Here is a 16,284-nt window from a genome sequence, read left to right on the forward strand (position 1 = left end):
TAAAATGGTGATCCTGTTACCCACACACTTTGTAAAATGTATTCTGGTTTGTTAATGAGGTTTGTGAGGCACTAAGTATTATCAGAGCACTTGTGAGAGAGGAATTTCCTCCTTCAGGGCTCAGTTTGGTTCAGATAAGCAGACACAATATGAACGTTTCTCAAAAATTAATAAGAAAACTCTTGAGAAAGGCTGGGCAATAAGCAGCTTGCAGGCTGGAAATGGTTCACCAGAGTTAGCCACTGGTGGGGAGCCAGATGCTTTATCTACCTGCATGTCCTCAGCTCCAGCCACTCCAGCTCCTGTTACCTGCAGTTCATTGTTCTTGGCCAGCGGGAGCTGCTGGACATGGTAGCCTGGACTGCGCTGCTTCCCACAGCTCCCAGGAATGGCAAACTACAGCCAACGGGATCTGTGAGCAGCCGTACCTATGAACATACAGGGAAATTAAGTGTCTGGCAGCCCGTCATGGGCTAACCCTGGTGAACCACGTCTGGTTCACGGGCCGCTTCATTGCCCATCCTTGCTCGCGAGTCTGCAACAATTGGGATAACAATTCTTTGTGTTCTAGCTCTTTCACACATAGGCTTGGCTGGAAATACCACCAGGATGTGTCTTTTTTTCACTGTAATTCTGCTTGTGTCCCAGCTGGACTCTAGAAATACAGAGTATCAGAGGGGTAGCTGTTAGTCTGGATCTGCAAAAGCGGCAAGGAATCCTGTGGCACCTTATAGACTAACAGATTTATTGGAGCATAAGCTTTAGTGGGCAAGACCCACTTCGTCAGATGCATGTGACATGCATCTGGAGAAGTGGGTCTTTGCCCACGAAAGCTTATGCTCCAATAAATCTGTTAGTTTATAAGGTGCCACAGGATTCCTCATCGCTTTTTTAGAAATACAGAGTGATGCAACATAAAACCAGGGCATATTTGACAAAATGATTTGGTTTCAGTTTGGCTCTATAAAAGAACAATGTTTCAAGGGAGGTTCTTATTTGCATTACTTCAGTACACCCTTCCCTAATTCCTTACTATGAATTTCTTTAGTTAAAATTTCATATCTCGGACAATGTTACATGCAAAAAGGCAGGCTGGAAAAAGCTGTTCATTTCCAAATTGGTGTTAAGAATGTCTAGTTTTGGAAGGGTTGATGTTTTCCCCCTTTGCGGGGGGGGGGGGAGTTATTTATTTTGGGCATAGAACTATTATGCCTGAGGACCTGATCCTTATCTCCCAGCAGTTTTATCTGCTGACTTCACAGACATGTCTCTTGATTTGTACAAGTGAGAAGTAGAGCAGAATTGGGCCCCAGCTGTATTTGTGAGGGCAGAGAATTGTGTAGGGTAATAATAAAGAAGGCACTTTTCAGATTGAAGTGGGCTGAGTGTAATGCCTAAACCCTGAGTCCCGCTGCTGACCTTTCAGACATCGCAAGGCCAAAAGAGACCCTTCGGCTCATCCCATTCCATTTCCCGCACCACGTAAGCTGAGGAACTTAAAGGAGTTCCTGTGTCAAGGCCATAAGCTATGTCTGAGCTATGCCATATCTTCTGAAAGACATCCACTCCTGATTTAAATGAACGTGGGCAAGCTGCCTATCTCTTTCTGTCCCCCCTTCCCCCGGCCCCCTGCCTTGAGGATAATAGTAGCCACAGGGCTGCTCAGCAACTCAATTTAAATTATAAAATGCTTTGAGATCCTGAGAGGAAAGGTGCCAATTATGATGATGAACATAACTGGGGTTCCAGTAGAGGAGACGTAGCAAATGACCAAGCGTGCCAGCCATCTATGATCAGGAGGACTGACAGACGTGGCGGGAAAGGCAAGAGGGGGTCAGCTCCACACTCCTGGAAGGGTTGGGGCCTCCGGTGAAAAGCACCACCTGGAGTGTGACACGGCCTCCCTGCCAGTCTTCAGAGCTGTCCAGTCACACCATATGATGCTATGGCAGTGGCCGGAGCTCCAGGCCCATCTGAAATCGCCAGTGACTGCCCCTTTTCCCCCCTTTCAGCAGGCCTATCTATCTGTGTTATTCTCTGCTATTGCAGGGTACTTAGACGGCCTCATTATAGGCCCCATCCGATGCTTGTTTTCTTAAACCCTTGCTAGCTGCATGTGCTTACCTAGAATATGCAGGGGGTGCTGACTGAACCGTAGCAGCGCTTTGATTGGACAAAGAGGGATCACTCGGTTCTGCGCCATCAGCCCCTATCAGATCCCTCAGATCTAGGGTAACTGGCGTGAAGCCTGCACAGCTTGCCCTGATCTCATGCCCGTGTTGTGTCTGTCTTCTCCCCCCACCCCTATCCCTAAAGCCCCTTTAATTCCTGGATGCCCTCATTTTCACATTCCATCCTAATTGACTTCCGTTATTCCTGTCCCAGGCTCACGGGCTGGATAAACTTTAAAGAAAAAACCAACACTAACCAACTTGCCCAGCAGGCTATTCTCCCCCCGTCCCCCCACAACCTGTCACCACGTTGGCAAATAATAATAATAATAATAATAATACAAAAAAGAGAATAGTTTGCAGAAGATAAATTAGGTTCCTGAGTCTAAAAGACTCATTTACTCTCTTCACACCAGGGAGGTTTAGATTGAGACACAAGCTCGTTAGCATTTCCATGCCATCAGAGTGCTGCTGTAGGGGCTGGGATTTAACGTTTTATAATTCAAAGGAGAGGAGAGCAAATTTACAGATGATAGTGCCATCACATTATAACTTACTATATTAAATATATCTAGGTTAGGCTTCAATGGAAACACGAAAATGTGTTTAGACTCAAAAGACTTTATTTCCTTTTATTGCATCGGAATTCTAAGAAGCTGGGAAGAAGCATTTAAACTAGTGACAGGCAATTTAGGCTAGTGAGTGGCCCTCCACTTCAGTGGACCACAAGATTGCCATCACCCAAGATGGTCTAGAATTTGCAGGCTGTGCCAATGGAACCACAGTCGTGCTTTGATTGGATGCAGAAGGAGTGCATGGCTCTCACAGTTAGTGTTGTGTGCAATTAGCACACCCCTTGCTTCACATGCCCTGGCTTTATGTGCAGGTCACTTTAGTAACATCAGTAAGAAAAAAAGACATGGAGAGAAACCAGTGGAATCTGGCAACCCTGTGCGTGAGCAATGATAAGCCAAATGTCTCAAAGAACCCCTATGGGCCACGCGTGGCGCATGGGCAGGGCTGGCCTTACCATGAGGCGAACGGAGGCAGCCGCCTCAGGTGCCAGACTGTGTGTGTGTGTGGGGGGGAGCCACTAGGACCTGGAGTGTAGAAAATTCTGTCTGCTGCTGGGGCATATGTGCATATGGGGGCGTCATTTGAGCTCCCCACCTCAGGTGCCAAAATGTTTTGGGCCAGCCCTGTCCACGGGTTGCAGGTTGCCCACCACTGATTTAAATGGTACCTGAAGAGGTATGGGGACCAGTTTTCTAAATAGCTTAGCACTAGAAATGGTCAAAATTGCAATTTTTTTTACATTAACTTGAACTGGAAATGCATTTCATTATTTAAACATTTTCATTTTTGGATGAAATATTTGGAAACAAAATGACCATTCGGATTCAAGTGGAACAGAGCGGCAATTATTATATTAGGAGTTCCCTCCATGTGGAAATATAGAAGAGAAAAGAGAGGGGGGAAAACAAACAAAAAGCTCCAGAGAGGTAGCCAAGTTCATCTGTAACTGGAAAACCTTAAAAAACAACAAATAGTCTTGGAGCACCTTAGGGACTAACAAAACTTGTAGATGGTATCATGAGATTCCGTGGGCACAACCCACTTCTTCAGATGAATGGAGTTATCTTTTTTTCCTTCTTTTTCCTTCTCCATCTCCTATTTATTTAGAAGCTGGGCCTTTAATAACTCCATTCATCTGAAAAAGTGGGTTCTGCCCATGAAAGCTCATGATGCCATCTACAAGTTTTGTTAGTCTCTAAGATATAGAAGGACTAATTGTTGTTTTTTAAATGTTTACAAAATTATATTGTTATTTCAAGAACATGTGGAGACATCCATTCAGTTTTATTTTTTAATCTCTTTTTTTCCAGTAAAAGTTGGCTCTCCTCTCTCTGCTCACAATGAACAACTGGAGCCATAGAACTGAGGGTGCTACAGCTCCCATTATCTTCACCTGGAGTGGCTGAGTGCTGATCACTTTTCTAGTCCAGCTAAATACTCCATAGCAGCTGCAGTTTTTTTATAATCTGTCTCAGCAATGAGTGTTGAGCTGTTCTGAGAACCACTTACTTGCCTCCTGGCAAGTCCACTTCAGGGTAAAATTCACCACCATGCAGAGGCCAATGCAAGGCCTGTGAGTTTTCTAAGTCCCACAGAAGAGTAGGAACTTTTAACATTGGGTTTATGTCATTTAGAGGCCTTGTGCTGAGTCTTTGCTGAAGGACAGATTTCACTTGTCATGAGTCAACTCACCAAGTTCTAAAAAGTTAAAAGGAAAAACAGAATAAATGTACAACAGTGTCAAAGGGATCGGTTTCCTTTCATTCTTTGGTTGTTGAGGGGTGTAACTGAAGCATCCAGGTTCTTCTTTTTCCTTTGTATAATTTATAATGCAAAGGTGCTAAATTAGGCTAATGGCCAAACCTCTTTCCTTAACATCTTATTACTCTACAAAGAGTGATCACAAGTACAGTGGTGGATCTCAGTCCAATTCCCAGTGGATGGTATCATTGTTATGTTTCATGGCAGATCCACAAAGAGATTAGATAAGAAAACACATTTTTGCTGGAGGACTGCAATGTAAAGCTATGCTTTAGTTCTTATAATCCAGAATGATAATGCACAAGAACCCAAAACAAAAAGCAGGCCATTCACTAAAACATACACATCTCTCTAGGCTGGTTCTCTGCAAAACTGACTCTGATTGTGCACTGACCTACACATACACCCAGTCATCAAGCAAGACTAAAACATCTCCACCATCACTCTGGGTACAACTAGACAGCGGAGGTTTTCTGGGATACCGGAATTATCCCGGAAAAACTCTGCCGTGTCCACATGCGTTTGCTCTTCCGCTTTTTTTGTGTGGAAAAGCAAACATGCTCTTTCAGGAGCCCTGTATACCTTGTTCTATGAAGAATAAGGGCTCCTCCCCTGTCTAGACAGGGCCAAATGGCAGAAAACCTCTTCCGGAAAAGCAATAGGAAAAAGCTACACAATTGCAGAGCACAATTTGTGTAGCTTTTTCTGAAAAAAAGGCTACAGTGTGGACCTAGCCTCTGGGATAACTTGAATTTTCAACACAATCCTCTATGCACCTCATCGTAAAAGCTGTTTCACAATAAGCACTGATCACCCTCTGTGTTGGAGGTTTCAGCATTGTGTTGGCAGGCTGAGATCCTGTCTTATTCCTAAAAGTGTGTCCCTTCATAACAAGGCACAGGAATACTGATGAGGAAGATATCAGTGGCAATGTACATCCTGAGTTACATGTGTAGATAAAAGACTTAATTTTCCAGACACAAGGTAGGAAAGATAGTATCTTTTTACTTAACCAACTTCTGTTGGTGAGAGAGGCAAGCTTCCAAGCTTACAGAGAGCTCCTCAGAACTGTCATTCAGATGCTTTTTAGCAATGCAGGAGAAAGAAAAAGAACCCATATGTGCATGTACCAGCCCAACTGGACTGGAACTGAACCTCAAACTCAACACATGACAGGGACAAGGATAGTCATGATGGACAAAAGCCATTGCCAGGAAAACTAGTAATAACATTGTTCTAGAAGCAGGACTGTAAATATTAGACAGACACCAGTGCCAGATATTTCCTTAAAGCCCATAAGCCTCTCGGGTAGTTCAAGCCATCCCACTCAAATTTCAAATTCCTTATGGCACGAACAAAGCATATGTCACCAAAAAATTAAGATAAATGCCCATTATCATAGATTAAGTCTTCCATTGATAAACACTTTGCCGAGTGCATTAGGGGTCATTTTGAGAGTGCATGCCAAGTATGCTGCTGTCTATGGTCATGAAAGGCAAGCTACTATGTCTTGCCATGGGTAGACATTAATGAAAATAACTGAAGACGTTATGAGGAAAATGTGTTTGTTATCAGAGGTTGCTTATAGCTTTATTACTCAGAGTTACACTTCATTAATATCCATTTTTTCATGGTCTGCTTTGCCATTCATTAGTTCCATGACCTTGTGTCACTGGAAAAAATATCACAGCTAGAAGAGAGTAAAGAGCATGTATTTATTAAAGCTGTGCCATCCTGACTACAGTGATTTGTCAGTTTCCATTAAAATCCCTGTTTTCAATGGTTTTTTAACTCGGCTGTAAAAGAAAAGAGAAAAAGGTCCCTAAGCCTGACACCTGACAGCCAACCTCTCTGTGTAAGTTTGCTAAATAATTATGAATAATTAGTCCCCTCGTTTGTAATTCATGCTCATAAAAATGAAATCATTTGAAGACTGAGCTGACTAAAACCAGGAAAAAAATAGACATGTTGAAGTTACATTTGTTTTGTGGAGGACGGGCTTATTTTCTCTTTTTCACAAAAATATTCACTATACGATTACTAGAAATTTATCCAGAATTTTTTTAAAATCATGATTAACATTTTGTCCTTTACAGACAACTTGATGTTCTCACTAGAAACAGGCTTTTAGGGTGTGTCTAGACTACAGGGTTTTGTTGACAAAAGTGGATTTTGTCGACAAAACTATACCTGCGTCTACACTGCCACTTAGTTCTGTTGACATAACATCAACAGAACTCAGCAGTTTTGTTGATGGTGGTAAACCTTATTCTATGAGGAATAACGCCTTTTGTCAACAGAGTTCTGTTGGCAGAAGGCGTTATTGCATCTATACTGTCCTTTGCGTCTGCTTTGTCGACAGAACTGGATGTAATCTAGACACTCTTTATCGACAGAAGCTTTGTTGACAATATCTGTCGACAAAACTTCTGTCGACAGAAGCCTGTTGTCTAGACGTACCCTTAGGTAAATGAAAGAGGTTCAATAGTGATTTAAAATACATTGAAATTGATACAATTGTAGATTTAAACATTGGAAAATGTTGATTTCCATATGTTCATAGTTTTAAATAAAAGTACTACTTTAAGGAAAAGGACATTTTTCAAGATACAGTCTTTTCCCACAAAAATTTGAACAGCTCTGTTTATAAATTTAATCAATTGAAAAACATGGTTTCTCCTGGAATGCAGCTCAAAAAGCCTAAATAGGAAATGTATCATATGATTAGGCTATGGATCAATTTAATCATAATCAGATCTGACATTTCTTATAAATGGCATTTTAAAATATTCTTTGGAAATGGTATAGAAACTGAACTGGAAAAACTATTTGTTGCACGTGTGTAATTCCACCTGTCAGTGCAATTGGGTGAGCGAGATTGCATAGGAAAATAGGACAATAAAATGCCAAAATACCCATTATATAAATAACAACAACACAGGATTTTCCAAAGCAAATCAGAGCTTCATATGTAAAATTTGACAATGGCCAATATCTGATGCTCCAGGAAGAGATCATGTGAAGCATTGGCTGGAACTGAGAAAAGATCTAGTTTGGGTCATTAGTGATGATTATTTAAAAGGCTTGCTGGCCTTCTAGAGAGGGGGGGAGGAGAGTGGGGGAATGGTGCGGGGTAATGGGGCCAACTGCCCCAGGGTCCAGTGATTCTAGAGAGCCCGGTGCTTCTGGCCTCTACTTCAGCAGTGATGACACTCGGAGCCTCAGGTCCTTTCAATCATTGCCAGAGCAACATGTGGCATGCTCCGGGCACCCTCAGGGCTGGGAGAGGGCTGGTGCAGCATCCTCTGGGCAGAGCTGAAGCCTAGCTGCTCTGGCCCCGCCCCTCCTGGGAGCACAGAGCCTCCCCATGTTTTTCACAGGCTTGGCATGGGTATTGCCTCCCTGAAGGTTTGTGTTAATTTTTGGACTATGCACAGTTTAATTAATTATTTTAATTGCCACATTCAGATTTATCACTTCAATTTTTCTAAAATGCCTAGGATAGATAGATAGATAGATAGATAGATAGATAGATAGATAGATAGATAGATAGATAGATAGATAGGAGTTCCAAGCTAATGATCATATTTGGCCTACCTTTTCATTTATAATAAGGCTTCTTCATACCAGACTGAAGCATAAACTGGTCATAAATGCAATTTAATCCAATTTTAAGCCCCTTTATTCTGCCAGCGTGATGTAAAGTGGCCTTAATTTGAATGAGAATCAGACCCACTGTCTTTAATACTCACATTTTGTGCTCACTTAAAATTATTTAATCATATTAAAATTATTTTCACATTGTAATTTCACACTGTATATATCATTACAATGTTCTGCTTTTGTGGTGTGAAATTTAGCGACTAGTGAAAGATGGTGAATCGACAGTTCTGTCCATAGGCCTGGCGCATGCCACAACCATATTTTGAGAAACTCATAAATGTTAATGACTCACAACACCCCTGACAACACTCCTGTGAGGCAGGTGATGTGCAATTATCCCCCCTTTACAGATAAGCAACTGAGGCACAGAGAGACTGTGTGACTTGCTCTGGATCATAACAGAAGCATTTGACAGAGACAGGAATTCAACCCAAACCTCCTGTCCTAGCAATTAATCACAAAGCCCTGACTTCTAAAGTTCCCCATTTATACACAGTTTAGCTACAAGACAGATAACAGCAATGAAACGCTCAAATCTTGACAGCTATGCTTTCCTCCCCAATATAAACACAAACTTTTCTTATTGACTTCAATGGGAGCAGGAGTATACGAACAACTCTTACCTTTCTACATTGTGTGCTTTCACTGAATGTGTAATTCCAAGCTTGGTTCTGGTAAAGAGAGAAAACGGTACCTTATTCTGCACTGTAGTGTCAACTATGTATTTGCATCAAGTTCTCACTCAGCTGGAAGTGTTACTTAGGGATGGATATTAATCAGTTGCTGTTTTATTTTAATGGGGTAATTTGGGATTAATGAACATGATGGCTTGATGTAGAGAGAGCTCTTTGATTTGTAGCTTTTATTGTGACTTCCCTTCCCTCCAACCTGGAATTTCAGCAGGACTCCAGTTCTCACAATGAATTATATTAATAGTAATTGCTAAGTTATAGAAAAGTACCTCTGTGCTTTCACTCTGATCTAGTGCCACATTGGTATACATTTCTCATTTGATTCTAAAAGATTAGGGCCAAGATTTTCAAACATGGCTTTGGGTACTTGGTTACAGGGATTGTTGCTTTTGTCGGCTCTAATATGCATTACTGAAATACACTCCGCATGGGGCAATCCTAACTGTCAGGGTGGTTAAGCACTGGAATAAATTACCCAGGGAGGTTGTGGAATCTCCATCACTAGAGATATTTAAGAGTAGGTTAGATAAAGGTCTATCAGGGATGGTCTAGACAGTACTGTGTCCTGCCATGAGGGCAGGGGACTGGACTCGATGACCTCTCGAGGTCCCTTCCAGTCCTAGTATTCTATGATTCTATGATCCTTTTTGGGTCAACCCACAAACTCACATTAGTGCAAGTGCAGCAGTTGACACATTAAAAACATGTCTACACTACAAGGGAAGGCAGAAGTAAGATACACTGGAGTCATCATATCTTAAATCCCTGTCCACACAGTTGGAGGTCAATGGGAGCAAAATGCTCCTGTCTGTTTCCCTTACTACTCATGAGGAGTTGGCGTACCAGGTACAATGGGGGTGTCCTTTGAGTTCGATTTAGCAGGTCTATACTACACCCATGAAATCGAACCACAGAAGACCAACCAGGGCAGCGTCGATTTTCCACGTAGTATAGACATGCCTTCAGTGATGCTACTAGGTAGCAGCACATGACCCGGTGCAGCTCCCTGATATGCACTGGATAGCTACTGGTTTACAGATTGAACTGAAGGTTTTAAATAGGTAGGGCCTTGCCCCAGAGAAGCCACTATACTCTTTCTATCAGATTAACACAGTTGCAATCAGCAGAAGCTGGGTGTCACCCAATATAAGAGAGAGGGGACTGACATACAGTGTTTCTATCTGAGACAGGCTCTTCCCCTCCCCAAAACAACCCAAAACCATTCTTCAGAGCATAATGCAAGATTTATGTATTTAGGCCGGGGTGGGCAGTAAAATGGTGGTGGTTCACCCGGGTTAGCTCCTGGAGGTCCTCTGCCACTATATTTACCTTCACCTCTGCAGGTACGGGCTATCGCAGCTCCCATTGCCCAGGAATGGTGATCTACAGTCAACCAGAGTTGTGATCCCCCGTACCTGCAGAGGGGCAGGAAAATATGGCAATATGGGGGCCCAGCAGGGGCTAACCCAGGCAAACCAGATCCAGCCCCATAGCCAGTATTTGCCCACCCCTGATTTAGGTTAAGTAGGGTACACTGGAAATGAGCTTTTTCACAGAAGTCAGATTTGTGGGTAGTGTGGGAGGGAAGTGAGTTTGTTTTATTTTCCAAGTGTAAAAGTTAAAGCTCCAATTATGTCAGGTTGAGGAAAGACACTGCAAGTTTAGTTTGTGCAGGGTTCATTGCTACTTGGAATTTTTGTGTCAATTTTTTTCTCAATGGAAAATGGTTTTTTGAGTAAATGATTTTTTTTTCTGCTTTGCTTGAAGTTTTTCAATTTCCACAAGTTTTTGGATAATGTTGTTTTGGGGGTTTGGCCCTAATTTCTTTTGAATTTGGTTTAGACCCCCCCCCCCCCAAAAAAATAGAAAGTCAACAGTGATTTTCTGATATTGGGAATTTTGAGAAAAAGTCAACATTTTCTGCTGAAAATCTCAGTGCAAATATAATTATTTGTTACTGTTTTAATTCTTGATGGGAGATGGAATTCTTGCCCCCTTTAGTAGGGTCCAATCTACTGTCTACTAGCATCCCGTAGAGTTGTACACATATTGGTAAAGGCAGTGAGAAAAATATTAGCTCATATTGTCCTTCACCTAAGGCAAACCACACAGTTCAAGCCTTCAAATTCTTAGTTAAAGTCACAATAATATTAAATAATAAAGACTTTGGGTGCTTCCACTGAGGAACTCAAAGTGCTTCTCAAAATATCATAATTCTCAGAACAGACTTAAAGGGCAGGCGAGTATTTTTATCTGACAACAAACGTGTGCACCCTGAGGATATGTGTCCAATTCAAGATCATAAAGTGAATCCTGGGAAGAGCTAGGATTCAAGCATCCTTATACCTAGCCCCTTCTGTAGTCTGTAGATCAGGGTATCAAACTCATGGCCATTTATGAGCTGAGCATTTTTGCAATCCAGTCCAGGAGTCCCTGTGGCCCAGAGGTGCATCCATACCTGTCCCCTTTCCATCTGCACCCAGCCCTCTCTGCCCCCATTGCACCCCTTTCCCTAAACCCCACTTCCCTATGGGTCCCACTGCTGTTGGGAGTGCAGGGAGCCTGACCCCTCCTGCTGTGACACACCAGGCCCCCCAGTAATCCCTGAGGCCATGTCCCTCAGAGGAGGGGGCTGAGGGGAAGGGGTGAAATGGTGTGGAGAGGGCAGAGCAGAGGCAGGAAGGGGCAGGGCTTGGTGATGGTAAGGACACCCCAACACACATGGCCTCAGACACTCCTGTGCTGGAGTGAGAAAACGTCTGGGCTGTCAGTGGCCTGTGGGTTGTGAGTTTGAGACCCCTGCACTAGATAAACGCCTTGTTCAGTCCAGTGCTAAGCTCATGTTCCACTGAGGATGTCTGCGACGGAAACAAAGGAATTTTACCACTCAGGGTTTTTAGATATATAATGGAATATTTTGAATCCAGTGTACAACAGGATCTGATGAATAAATGAAGAGCTGTTTATATGCACCTTCTTTCTGACTGCACCTATCCTTTCCTTGCTTCTTGTATTATTTCCATTGTTTATCCTTTGGATAGCTTAGGCCATAATTGTTTGAGCGCTATGTTTTATTTGCAGCAGAGCCTGCCAAGATGGTAGCAAGATGTATACAATATATCATAATTTAATGGCATCTCTTGCAAGCATACAGAAGCAGAAGAAAAATACCATATAAACAACTTCTCAGACAGAGTTTGAATGATCCAGTAATTCTGATTTATTCTTTGCATTTGATGGAACTGTATTAGCAGTTAAGTCTATGGTTAAATGATTCCCAGCACAAAATGAGTAAGAAATACAAAAGCTCGACAATATAAAACTTAATGCTGGGGACCACTAGTGAAAGTCTAGCCTCATGTAAATTACACCATTGGCTGTCACTTTTAACTAACAATTCTAACCAATATGATGTAGCTGAATAATTTGTCTGTTATTTCTATATAAGACAATAAACTGCAGCTTAATTCTCATCTGTTTTTCAAAGGCAAAGAAAACTAATTTCTCAGACACAAAGTAATGGGGTGACCTAAAGCTCACTTCAAAATAAACCTGCCTGCTGGCTAATCATTATGCATAACACCAAGTTCAGACACAACACTATGGAATTTCTGGAAATAGCAACAGCATAAGGCGGCACATAATGAAAATGTCCTAGCGACCAATGGGATTGTAGGGTTAAAACAGCTTGAAAATAACACACAGATTTTATTCCTTCCTAGAATAACTATTTCTGCCATTACTAAGCTTTTATATCTATGCACAGGCACACATTAATAGCTTAACAGTGAGAGAAATATATATTGTCCCTCAGTGCCCTTACCTCCCAGGAGCATCAGTGCTTTAAACGAAAAAGATATTCTAATGAATGCACTGAACAATGGACCAGATCCACAGCTGATGTCAATCAGCAGAATACTCATGAATGACTAGAACTATGTTGATTGGCACCAGTATGGATCTGGCCTACAAGGTCTACTGACTCATTCATATTATGTTGCATATACAGGCCTGGTCCACATTACATCAGAAGGTCAAAGTAAGATACGTTGACTCCACCATGGAAATTACGTAGCTGGAGTCAACATATCTTACATCAAGTTTCTGCGCTGTCCATACAGCAGGCAGCTGACTGGAGCAAAAACTCCCATTGGCTTCCCTTACTCTTCGTGAGGAATAGGAATACCAGAGCCAACATGGGCACCCTTTGAGTTTGATCTAGTGGGTCTTTGCTAGACCCGCTAAATCAATTGCAGCACCATCGTTCTTCCCTGTAGTGTAGACGTGCCCACACAATCCCTTGATCATGTGATAGCTGCCATTTTGGCTGACAGCAGAACCGGGCTAGGAACTTCCAAAGCTAATAAACTAGTTGTGATAGGGTGAGCTATGGAGCCAGGGTTGATAATTATGATCTATTACAGCCTCTGCTCTTCGAATCGGGCACAGACAGGGAAACACGTACCCTGCAGAGCGGGTTACTCTCTCATACACCACACATTCTAACTGCACTGACCTAAGAGTTGTGACCATAATACATGTAGACACACCTTTGATCATCACTGTGAATCTGGGGTTCCGCCCTGCTTGGGACTCGAGCAGCTAGGCTGTGCTGTTGTGATTTCTCTGCTGTTGCCCTTCCAGCTATCTACATTAAAAGTTATGTCTACATAGTCTGCAGTCACACCTCTGACTGCACTGTAGATATATCCACAAAGCTCTTTGTTGACTCATTCATGCAGAAACCCATCCTTTGGCATGCACATACTCATCTAAACAGCCACCTTTGCCCACCCCCATGTTTATTTCGTTGCTTTTTATAAATCTTCTTCATCATGGACAGAAGCTGAACAGATTCATTATAGAAAGATTATTTGGAGAATACGCTGAATACATTCAGGCTCCCCCGTGGAAGGAATATCCTAGGCCTATCTGCCAAAATACTCATCCATTTAAGGAAATGCTGGCAAATTTTACTCTTTAATTTCTCTGCTCATTAAACCCTCACTTCTGAGGTGTGAAAATGGCTTCAGGTTGGTAATAAACTGCTGGAGAAGTCATTATATTTTTTAAAAGATACTTTTCCCAGAAGGGCTGGAGTGGTACAAAGCACATTTGTTCGAAGATCAGCTGCATTGTAGAACAATGATTTTTTGAATATTTCAGTTATTGTATGAATGGCGGGGGGAGAGAAGCTATCTAGCTGCTGTAAGAAAGACACAGCAGAAATGGCTCAGAACTGCTCAATGATCAGAATATATTTTTTATTCATTTTACTCAGAAAAATTATACTATTGTTAGAACTAAATATTCCAATGCAAAGGAAAATTGAGAGGCCAAAGAATATGGAAGTTGAAGGACTATTAGTGGGTTTCATGTTAGAAAAGAGGCAACCTGTCTGAAGCCTGAATAATGCATTTGCAGAACCAGGAAAAGACATCCATCCACCTCTCTTTGTCTCAGACATTCTCACCCCATTTGCAGGGTGAAAGTCTCTTCTGTTCTACTCTCAAGGATGCCATAGATCCCTTAACTGTGAAGACCTGTCTGCCATTCTGCAGAGCACAGGCCACAGAATTTCATTCAGCTATACGATATCAATCATTCTATTACATAAATGTATCTGGAGCTAAAGGAGCCATTATTGCAGACAAAATAAATGTTTGGAAAAGACATTGGTCTTTTCTTCTGCATTTGCATTTTCAAAATGTCGAGGGAGGAAAAAAAAAACAAATGGAACCTGATGGCTTCTTTTTATGAATCTTTTTCTACCAAGTTACTTTCCGGCTGGGGAAAGACACAAGTTTGACTGCTTGGGACAGTGAAGCCCAGTGGGTCATATTCAGATCTCTTAGGGTATGTCTAGACTACAGGGTTTTGTCGACAGAAGTTTTGTCGACAGATACTGTTGACAAAACTTCTATCGACAAAGAGCGTCTAGAAACATTCAGTTCTGTCGACAAAGCAAGCTGCTTTGTTGACAAAACCCTGTAGTCTAGACGCAATCCTACAGGCAATAACACCTTCTGTTGACAGAACTCTGTCGACAGAAGGTGTTATGCCTCGTAAAATGAGGTTTACTAGCGTCGACAAAACTGCTGAGTTCATTATGTCGACAGAACTCAGCTGTAGTGTAGACGCTGGTATAGTTTTGTCGACAAAAGTCCACTTTTGTCAACAAAACTCAGTAGTCTAGACACACCCTTATACTGGCAAATTCAGTGAAATTACCCTGGATTTACTGTGGTGTAAATCAATTCAGGATCAATATATCCCCACAGCAGGTACAACATTGGAGGTGGAATTGAGACTTCCCCACCTGCTGTTCCTATCAATGGGCCTGAGAGCTGTTCTGTTGTGATAGTAGAATTCAGCCTTTATTATGCCATCCATTCCTTGGCCACAGTTGAAAACGCCACCTACAGTTCCAGTTAGTGCCAGCTCCAATGTTGGCTTCTACTTACATATGCATGACTCCAGCTGATGGCAGTATTCATTGTGTGTGCAAGGAATGAAATATACAATTGCTTAGGACAAGGGACTAACAGAGTCTTTTCACCCCAAAAACTCAAGTTCATACCCTAGAATACAACAGAAAATGAATTTCTTGGGATCAATAATTATTATGACAGTACATGTTGAACCTCTTCAGTCCAACACTCTCTGGTCTGGCAACATCCATGGTTTGCCATGGTTTTAGTTAGCTGGATTTCCCCTTATAATGAGTATGGTCAAGTTTCACACAGTCACAGAAAGTCTGTTTGCAGTGACTCAGAGGAGAACTACAAGTAGCTGAAGGTGTGTATATTTCTTCAACGTCCCCCTTTCGTGAAGACCTGACCTTAGAAATGTCACCCACACAGGGTTTGAAAAGTGCATGGACAACAAACTCGACCAAAGAAATATTTTGGTGTGGGTGGGAAACAGAATTGTTCTCTTATATCAGGTTTCCCAATTTATCTTGGCTTAGCACTCCAAAAATGCCTTCCACTTCCACCCACACCAACAGAGTTTTGCTACCCTGCTGGCCCAGCTCTATTTGTGAGCAAGCACCATGCCATTCTGACAGATGGAGAAGAACATTGGCAGAGAAGATACCATGTATGTGCATTAATTATGTCAAAGGCACAATTCCCAGATGAGAATGTTATAACATCTTTCTGTGCTGAGTTTACCGGCCCACGGATAAAAGGATTTCCCATCAATAATCCTCTTATGGACTAGATTATTATTTTTTAAAAATTAGTTCTGCAGCCATGTAAAGTGAGTTTTTGGACTGATTACTTCAGCTGCAAGAGACTGTAAATATTAGCTGAGTATCTTTCCACTCTCCTTTGGGTCCATGCTGTCTCCCCGCTTCTGAAAAAAACAAACACAAATACAAAACCTTTATCTCTTCACTTCTGGTGCCCCACCAAATC

The sequence above is a fragment of the Pelodiscus sinensis genome, chromosome 27, assembly GCF_049634645.1.
Source record: "Pelodiscus sinensis isolate JC-2024 chromosome 27, ASM4963464v1, whole genome shotgun sequence".
Classification (NCBI taxonomy): Eukaryota; Metazoa; Chordata; order Testudines; family Trionychidae; genus Pelodiscus; species Pelodiscus sinensis.